The 9,035-nt window shown below is 46.7% G+C and overlaps 1 protein-coding gene across 3 annotated transcripts in view; it reads left to right on the top strand.

Moving 5' to 3' along the window:
- Window positions 1-2,174: 2,174 nt before the first annotated feature.
- The window catches only part of ANXA4 (annexin A4), a 63,903-nt gene continuing 57,042 nt past the window's right edge, over window positions 2,175-9,035 (top strand). Inside the window, exon 1 of one of the 3 annotated variants that reach the window (XM_087436624.1) lies at window positions 2,175-2,324. The gene's annotated coding sequence lies outside the window, so the exon portion shown is untranslated. Of the gene's footprint in view, window positions 2,325-2,591; window positions 2,822-3,534; window positions 3,648-9,035 lie in introns of those variants that run through there. The other 2 variants (XM_014791445.2, XM_087436625.1) reach the window with 2 other exon arrangements.

Raw genomic sequence — 9,035 nt, 5'->3', positions numbered from 1 at the left:
CTTCTGCCTGGATCTCTTGGAGTATCCTTTCTGGGAGCCCTGAGCCTCCATGTAGGAAACCTGACTACCGTTAGACTGCCATGTGGAGGGAGCATGTATAGGTGCTCTGGTCCACAGTGCCAGCTGAGACCAGCCTTCCAGCTACCCTTGCCATGGTGCCAGACATGTGAGTGAATCCTCCAGACTGGCCCATCTACCAGCTGAATACCACCAAGTGACCTTTGCTGATGCCACGTGGAACAGAATTGCCCAGCCAAGCGTAATCCAAATTTAGACCCACAAAACCATGAGATATAATAAAATAGTCATTGTTTTAAGTCACCAAGTTTTGGGGTAGTTAGTTAGCAGCCTCAGATAACCGGAACATCTTGTCTACACCCGGTGTGCCCCGTTCCAGAGATCCTCTGCTTTATCCCGTCCAGAGACTACGTTTCCAATCTTCTGCCCAAGTGGGAGAGGGGCAGTGGCAGCCGTGCAGTTTTGGGAAGCGGGTGGAGGAGACTGCTTCCTGTACCGACTTACAAAAAATCCTCCTGTTTTTAGTCTTAACTATATACCCACTTTCAGAAGCACCTGGGGCAGCAGTTTCCTGCCTATCCTGAGAAAGTCTACAGTATCGTGTTGCTTCTCAGCTTTCTCTACTCTGGCTGCAGAGTCAGTTTTCTCAGGTCTAAGTCAATTCTTACCTGTCTATCTGCTTTCCAGTTTCCAAAGTTTTGTTATTTTTCCTGTCTTGTTCTCTTGTTCTTGTGAGATTTAAAAAAAAATCTCCTATTGCTTGAGTTGGATTTCAAGACGGAGCTGAGGCAAGTGCATGTGTTCATCCTGCTCGCTTGAATGCAAAGGCTCCCTTGAGTCTTTCATTTCAACACTTACATTAATTTTTAAAATACTCTGTGTTAGATCAGATTCCCCAGAAGCAGAGCGTAAGAAAGGGATTCCTGTGCAAGTGCCTTAGTGAGGGAGGATTCTCAGGAGAAACCCGTGAGTAAGTGAGAGAAGTAAGCGCAGAGGAGGAAGCCAAGCAAAGCTGTGGTTTCCCCTGAAATGCAGCCTGAGCCTAGCCCCAGGCAGCTCCCCAATATGAAGGGCATCACAGGTTTGTTCCTGATCTTTGGTACTCCGTAAAAGTTGGCGTCTCACTGTGGCCTCTCAACCTGGTCTGAGGGCAGTTATGGGGAGAAGGGGGCATCTGTGAGTTGGGCGCACCCTCCTAGTAAAGGTGCTCGGAAGGGTGCTAACAGCATCTGCCCCATTCCTAACCTTTTATTTTTTTAGGGTAGCCTAATAGTTATTTTTTAAGGGATGCAATAGTTTCTCTAATCTCTCTGAGGAAATGTATTATCCTTATTTCCTTCTTTTTGTACTGTTTGTCTTGTTAATTTTGTTTCCTCCAGGTTAGTTCATAAACTGAATCTCAGGGCCTTTAAGTTACGAAGCAGAGAAAAGGGGCAGACCCAGGTCTAGAATCTGCATCAGTCTGATCCTTGCTCTTAACCGTGTTAAACCACCGCCTTTAGCTACATCTTTGTGTGTGTGTGTGTGTGTGTGTGTGTGTGTGTAAGGAACATTAGCCCTGAGCTAACATCCGTGCCCATCTTCCTCTACTTTATATGGGACACCGCCACAGCATGGCTTGACAAGCAGTTCGTGGCACCGCGCTGGGATCCGAACCCGCGAACCCCGCGCCACTGAAGTGGAGTGCGGGAACTTAACCGCTAGGCCACCAGCCGGCCCCAGCTACATCTTAATGAAATAATTTCATGTTACCTCTCCAGCTTTAAGGGTGCTAATAGTCACTTGGATTTTGGTCTGCTGGATAGCAAACACAGTCCCCAAAGCTACCTATACTTTGTTAAATAAAACCGGAATTTGCCTGTAGACTCAACGGATTCATTCTGCAAGCATTCACTGAGCACCCACCATGTGCCCGAAATGGTACTGCGCGCGGGTGCGAAGACGCCTTAGACTCAGTTGGTGCGGTCAACAGGCTTGTGTTCAGTCGGGAAAGCGGATAGGAACACACAAAACTGTATTACAAGAGGCGAGCGCTGCACCAAGGCCGAACCCGGGAGCTACTGACCAGCGCCACACCCTGGTAATTTACAGGTGAAGAGAGAAAGATCCGGGGCTGCTCCTAACTCCCATTCCCAAAGGCTTCCCCAAGGAAAGGGAAAGCAGTTTTCCTCAAGGGAGATGAGGAACTGCTGGGAACTTTTCGGAATGCATGCTTTATTGTGCAAGAGGGAAACGCAATGTGCCATCCTGATTTGACTTTCCACTTTCCCGGCCACAGGCTCGGCGTGAGTCCTGACGTTGAGAGAGTAAGTGCCGTTTCCCGGGAGGAAGCGTGGACTCGCGGGCGCAGGCAAGGCCCGAGGGCTTGGACCTCCGACGGTGTGGGGGCGCCCGGGCACCGGAGACCGGAGAGTCCAGCTGCTCCGGCTCTGCGGGGGCAGGAGCGGGGCTGGGCGGTGCCGGGCGGGCTGTGCGATCCGGGCGGGCACGAGGCGGGGAGCCGGCAGAGCCGGACTGGCCGCCGCCCGGGGCGCGGGCACGTGCCCGGCGCAGCTCCCCGCCTGGGGGCGAGGCCGGCCCCTCCCTGGGCGCCCGGCGCACGGTCCCGGCCCCCGGCTCCAGGTGCGCTTCGTCCGCGGAGGATTTTCCGGTCCCGTGGGCAGAGGGACGACCAGGAACTCGGCTCAGTCTCCACCCCGAAGTGGGGCGGGTCCGCCTGGAATAAGACCCGCTGCCCGGCCCCGACGAGGGTGTGACCTCCGTGGCCGCAGAGGACGAGGGCAGTCCCTTCTCGGCACGAGCGGTAAGGGCGCCCGGGGCCGGGGGTCCTGGGCTTCGGGAAGGGGGCGCGGCAGCCCCGGAGCGCCTCGCGGGGATGGCCGGCTCTGCGCCGGGCCGAGGAGGGGGTGCCCGTCGCCGGCCTTCGGGCGGGGCCCGGGCGGCCACAGGGTGGAGCCCAGCCGGCGGGCCCGAGACTCGCTTGCAGTGGGCAAGAGGCAAGCCCGGCTTTTATCCACTGGCACCGTCGAAAAGGCCCTCCAGAGCCTCTTATACTCAGGACGTAGAGTAGTTAGAGACCAGAGCAGCTCCTTATTGAGTTCTCGTGCCGGAAACACTGTTTCTGGCATTAAGAAGGGTTTCGGCATTAAGAAGAAAGAATTTCACTCATATGTGGAAGGTAAAAACAACAACAAACAAACACATAGACACAGATTAGATTGCTGGTTAGAGGGGGGAGGGGGTAGAGGGGAGGGGGGAGGGTGAAAGAGGTGATAGGGCACATGTGTACCATGACTAATGGTAATTAGTCTTTGGGTGGTGAACATGGTGTAGTCTACACAGAAATAATGATGCACACCTGAAATTTATATAGTGTTATAAACCAACGTGACCTCAATAAAACTTTAAAAATTAAAGAAGGATTGAGTTCATATTCCCTGGAGCTGACTCAGACTAACACCTAAGTTTTCTTTCTTTTTCTTTTTTTGTGAGGAAGATCAGCCCTGAGCTAATATCCGTTGCCAATCCTCCTCTTTCTGCTGAGGAAGACTGGCCCTGGGCTAACATCCCGTGCCCATCTTCTCTACTTTATATGGGATGCCGCCACAGCAGGGCTTGACAAGTGGAGCGTAAGTCTGTATCCCGGAACCGAACCTCCAAACCCCAGCCTGTGGAAGTGGAGCGCCGGAACTTAACCACTATGCCACTGGGCTGGCTCCCTTGAGTTTTCTTTTTAACTGTTTTACTTTTAAATTCTTTCTTTGCTCCTTTTAAGAAACTTACTGCTTCCTCCTAGTTTCTTATCCTTTCTCTCCTTCTTATGTATCTAATGCTTTCAGTACAATGCTTGGCGCATGGGAGCCTGTGATTATGAAGTCCTTGACTTGAGTCTACCAGTGGCACAGTCTCATTCTTTTGTCATGGCTTTGACCAGCTGGAGACTTTGGGACCAAGGAGGTTATTGCTTTTCAAGAGTCGGCCCAATTTTAAGTGCTCCCCAAGTTGATGCAAGTCTTCTCTGAGCTGTTGGGAGCATTGTGAGTCCTGATTAACCCCCACCATTTATGGAAAATGGGCATTTGCTCACTCCAGCTGACTGGGAAGAACGGATAGGGTGTCCTCCTCCAAATTATTCATCTCACTGCCCATCAGTTCTAGAACTCTCTACCTCCTCCTTATATTGCAAGTACAGTGGTCCCTCAATATCTTGGCGGGATTCGTTCCAGGACCCCCACGGATACCAAAATCCGTGGATGCTCAAATCCCTTGTATAAAATGACGTAATATTTGCATATAACCTATGCATATCCTCCCATGTACGTTAAATCATCTCTAGATTACCTGTAATACCTAACACAATGTAGATGCCATGTAAATGGTTGTTATACTGTATTATTTAGGGAATAATGACAAGAAAAACAAGTCTATATGTGTTCAGTACAGGCGCAACCATTGTAGGCCTTTGGATCTGCGGTTGGTTGAATCTGCGGCTGCAGAGCCGCGGATACAGTGGACAGATTGTAACTGCTGATGGCCAAACCCTAGCTCTTTAGTTGCCAGGGAATTCTCAGATGACAGAGAGATGGAAGGGCAAGCAGGAGAGGAAGGGGACAGGAATGAGAAAATGGGTTACCATGGCTGCCCAAGACCTGCTTTCTTCCCAGAGCCCCGTGTGGCCAAGGCCAGATCCCCTACATTCAGCTCAGGTCAGATTTCTGTTGCTTTGGGGACATACGCACGCACCCATACACACATATACACGAGCATGCCCAAACACACAACTGCTAGATCAAGGGGTCTGTGAATTTCCCTCCTAGATGTTCTTGCATTTGGTTGGGGATAATTTTTCTCTGAAAGCAAGTTAGAGAGTAACATGCACAGTCAAGTTGGAGCATAGCAGCCCTCAGCATCTGAGGAGAGACTCGTGGTCATCCCCAGACTCATAACCTGTGGCCCATTTCTTTGCTTATGTCTAACACTCATTTGTTTACCCGATCTTGCCCATCTGCTTGTAGACTAAGCCTGCTCTTCTCCAGGGGAGATGGAGGTGAGTGGCAGGCACTTGAGATGGTAGACTGTGTGCCTGTGAATACCTGAAGCTTCAGAATAAACAAGGGGGGGATTTTCCTTGGGTGTCAGTTTTATCCAGATATTTGAGGAAAAAACACTTTTGTATTAAAACAGTCACAGATGTATTTTGGAGTAGAATTCAAAATTTAGATACCTTTTTAATATAAAACAAGAAACTTCAAACAATTTTGCTTGGGTTTTGGGCTGCGATTTGGCCCAAACCTAGCCCTTGAGTTAGGGCTACTTATGGAGGCAGTTTGATAGATGCAGGAATGGCCTCCCTGGAGGGACTTTGAATGACAATCACCCTAGGTTACTCATTTAATCTTTATTTCAACCAGAAGCGGGGTTATTATCCTTGTTTTACAGATGAGGATCCCAAGGCTCCAAATTGTGGTCCTTGGTCAAGGTCAGACCACCTGTAAACAGATTTATTCTCTCTGTCCTACTGTGGCTCCGTCAGCGCTTGGTTCATAGTGATTTGGGATTTAGATTTGTGGCTTCCTGGCTTATTAACTAAATCTTGACTGAATGTTTTCCTTTTCCTCTTCAACTTTCTTCTTGTCAAGCTGACGTGTGAGATATGATTGAAAGAAATGGAGCCGTTTCAACTAGAAAGGGAAGATTGCAGTGGGTGTGGGAACTCATGTTAAGGGCCCTAAGTTGTTTATTTTATTGCGGTAACATTGGTTTATAACATTATGTTAGGGCCCTAAATTCTTGAAGGGCTTGGCATGTGGACGAGGGAATAAATTTACTCCTTGTGGCTTTGGGCAGAGCTGGGTAGGAGTTTTTTGGATGGTGAGTTCTGGTTAAATTTAAGGAAATTGCTTTTGAAACCCATAGGGTAGGTGGCCTTGGAGTTGGCGAGAGCTTTCTCACCAGAGGTGTCTAAGCAGAGGCCCCACAGCTCCTTTTTGTTGGAGCTGTGAAGGATAGAAGGTTAAACTAAGATGACTTCTAAAGCCATAGTTCCCAGACTTCAGGGTCTATCAAAATCCCCCAGTAAGCTTGAACAACATCCAGAATCTTGCCCCACTCCCCAAAATTCTGATCCAGTATGACAGGGTGGCACCCAGGAATCTGAATATTTAATAGGCTCCCTGGATGATTGTAATTCAGGTGTTTCTTGGCCCTTTCTTTGAGAAACTAAGCTTTAGAAACAGTTATAGGAATATATGCATGCCTGATAAATTGAATAAGCATTAATAAAAACATAGGACTTAAGGGAACTTAGGCCTGTCCGTATACTATAAACTCTAGGAAATGTGCTTAATGCTGAAATTGTCCCCATTCACAAGGATAGCTCTTTATTACACCTATCATATCAAATTCACCCTATAGTTTTACAGTGCTTAACACTTCTAGACCAACATGAAGCTCCGACTAAAGGTTTTTTATGTTGTTAAACTTAATATAGTAATCCTTCTCAGTTTCAATTAAGATTAATTTCCCTAAGATAAGTAAGTACTAGGGATATAGTTATAACATGAAGACCATAGGTAACACTGCTGTGTGACATATAGGAAAGATGTCAAGAGAGTAAATCCTAAGAGTTCTCCTCAAAGGAGAACCTTGTTTTTTTTCTTTTCCTCTTCCTTTTCTTTTTATTGTATCTATATGAGATGATGGATGTTAGCGGAACCTGTTGTGATAATCATTTCACAATATACTTAAACCAAAAAAAAGAGATTAATTTCCCTAGGAATTTAGGATTTCCGTCTAAGGCCTGTTGTTTTTTTTATTGGGAGTAACTTGTAGTGTTCAGTTGTGTTTGAGCTGAACTGAGAGCTATGGGAACCTGAACCACTGCCTTTGAAGAGTTCTTTTTAAAGGTTCAAGATGTTTGAGGTCAGTAGATTGCCGTACTGCTTCTTGGTCTGGACTGCTAGACATAAAACCCAGAGTAAATGTTTTATCCACAATCAGCCTCAGGGATAAATCGAAGCTAAAAGCCAGACTGTAAATTTTTCTGGAAAAGACCTTCACCTTTCCCCCTCAACACTGTTAACCCTTTAAGGCCTAGGTATAACACAGCATGAGCAGCCTGACTTGTAACAGAGCAGGAGGCCCCACAAGTGGACTTTTGTCAAGTCGTCAGAAAGACCTCCCTGCCCAGTTGCTGTGGCTTCCTTCCTCAGGGTTAAGGTACTCTCCTCCCCTCTCCCAAGAGGTAGCGTTAAATTATTACCAGAAGCTAGCGTAGAGGGGCCCTGTGGGGAGTGGGAACAAGTTCTCCTGCTTTCTATGTAATTGACCCATCTTGCCTGGAGGAGGTCCTATGAATACAAGCCCAGTAGTATAACGAGCCCCCAGCATCTTCCCTCTCACTCCTCTCCAGGGGCCTCAGGAAGGCATTTTCTGGGTCCTGCTTACCTTCAGCTTCTGCCCTTCCTGCTTTTTGAAGCTGTACAATGACCTGTTGACTCAGTAGTTCTCGTCTTTGTTAGAGTCACCGACCCGTTTGAGAATCTGATTAAAGCCGTGAATCCTCTCTCGAGAAAAATAAACACATATTTGACATTTTTCATACAACTTCAGAGGTGTACGGACACCCTTCTAAACCCAGTCATGGATACGTAGCAGGTATGTAGACGTCATGTTAAGAATTGCCCTGAAATTTGGCAGTGTCTGTCAAAGTAAAAAAATGCATTTACCTTTGTTCTGGCAATTTGAATTCTAGGAATTTATCTTAAGGATATACTTGGACATGTGTGTAGAGACATGTGTACAAGGATGTATACATTGCAGCCTTGTTTGTAGCAGCAGAAGATTGGAAATGACCTAAATATCTGTCGGTAAGGGGACTGGTTAAATTATGAAACATGCCTTCAGTGCAATACCGTGCAGCTTTTAAAAAGTGATGTAGCTCGACAGGAACAGATATAGGATGATATTGAAGATATGTGAAAAAAATCCCAAAATACAGCTTTGCATGATATGCTACCATTTCTGTATATAAGAATGATGGGGGCTGTTTATATTCCTACATACTTGTTAATGCATTAAAAACTTCTGAAAGGATACACAGGAAGATTATAAGAGTGGTTGCTGCTGGCGGGGGCGTGAAGTTCTTACAGACTTATCACTATATATGTTTTTGTACTACTTGTACTATTTTGTGCTTTTGTACTTTTTGTGCTATTTGAATTTTTTTACCATGTTTTTGTATTGTCACTTTTTTAACAAAGTGAGTTACAGATATTACCTGACCGTTTAGCACTGTTTGTGAAGAGAGAGAATGAGACAGAAATGAAGAATGTATAATTATCAAATTTTCCAACCTCAACATTAATATATAATCGTATACTTTCTTATTTGTATACAAAGAGCTAACATACAGTTATGCTTCCATTTCGTATGAGATGAAGTAGCAATCGTTTATTCTTGTCATACATTTCAGTTGGGTTATTTATTCATTTGGCTATACTTCAGCTGTTCCAAAAATTATGTAAGGTGCCTTGAATTGCATGGTGGGGAAAGCTCTGTATGTAAATGGTCTGGTTCCATGTGTCTTCAGCTGCAGAAGCAGAGAGAGGAGGTGGGGGATACGTCATGGCCTGTAGACTAGATAGACTTGCTGGGGCAGGGCCCTTTGTCAGAGAAAGTTCTGGCAGTGATAGCAGGTCATGGGCACTGAGGGGCCTGGCCTTGGCTGCAGAGCCTGGACCTCCTTCTTCAGCCAGACTGTGCCTTAGTCTGTGAGGGCTCTGCCTCTCTGCATGCTGGAACCTCTGTGCCACAGGTATGAATAGCTAATGTTCAACCAAGTGTTTCCTGTGAGCTTGACCCTGTCCCAAACACATGGAATGTTATTTTTTTTTTTTTAATTTTCACCCATATTAGGTGGGTGCTACTAATATCATCCCCATTTTACAGATGAGGAAACTGAGGCACAAAGTGGTTGAGTAATTTGCACGAGATCACATACTAGCAAGTGGTAGGGC

The sequence above is a fragment of the Ceratotherium simum genome, chromosome 11 (genome assembly GCF_057802395.1).
Source record: "Ceratotherium simum simum isolate JZ-2026a chromosome 11, ASM5780239v1, whole genome shotgun sequence".
Classification (NCBI taxonomy): Eukaryota; Metazoa; Chordata; class Mammalia; order Perissodactyla; family Rhinocerotidae; genus Ceratotherium; species Ceratotherium simum.
Note: the sequence above shows the minus strand (reverse complement) of the source record. Positions and strands in the feature narration are given on the sequence as shown.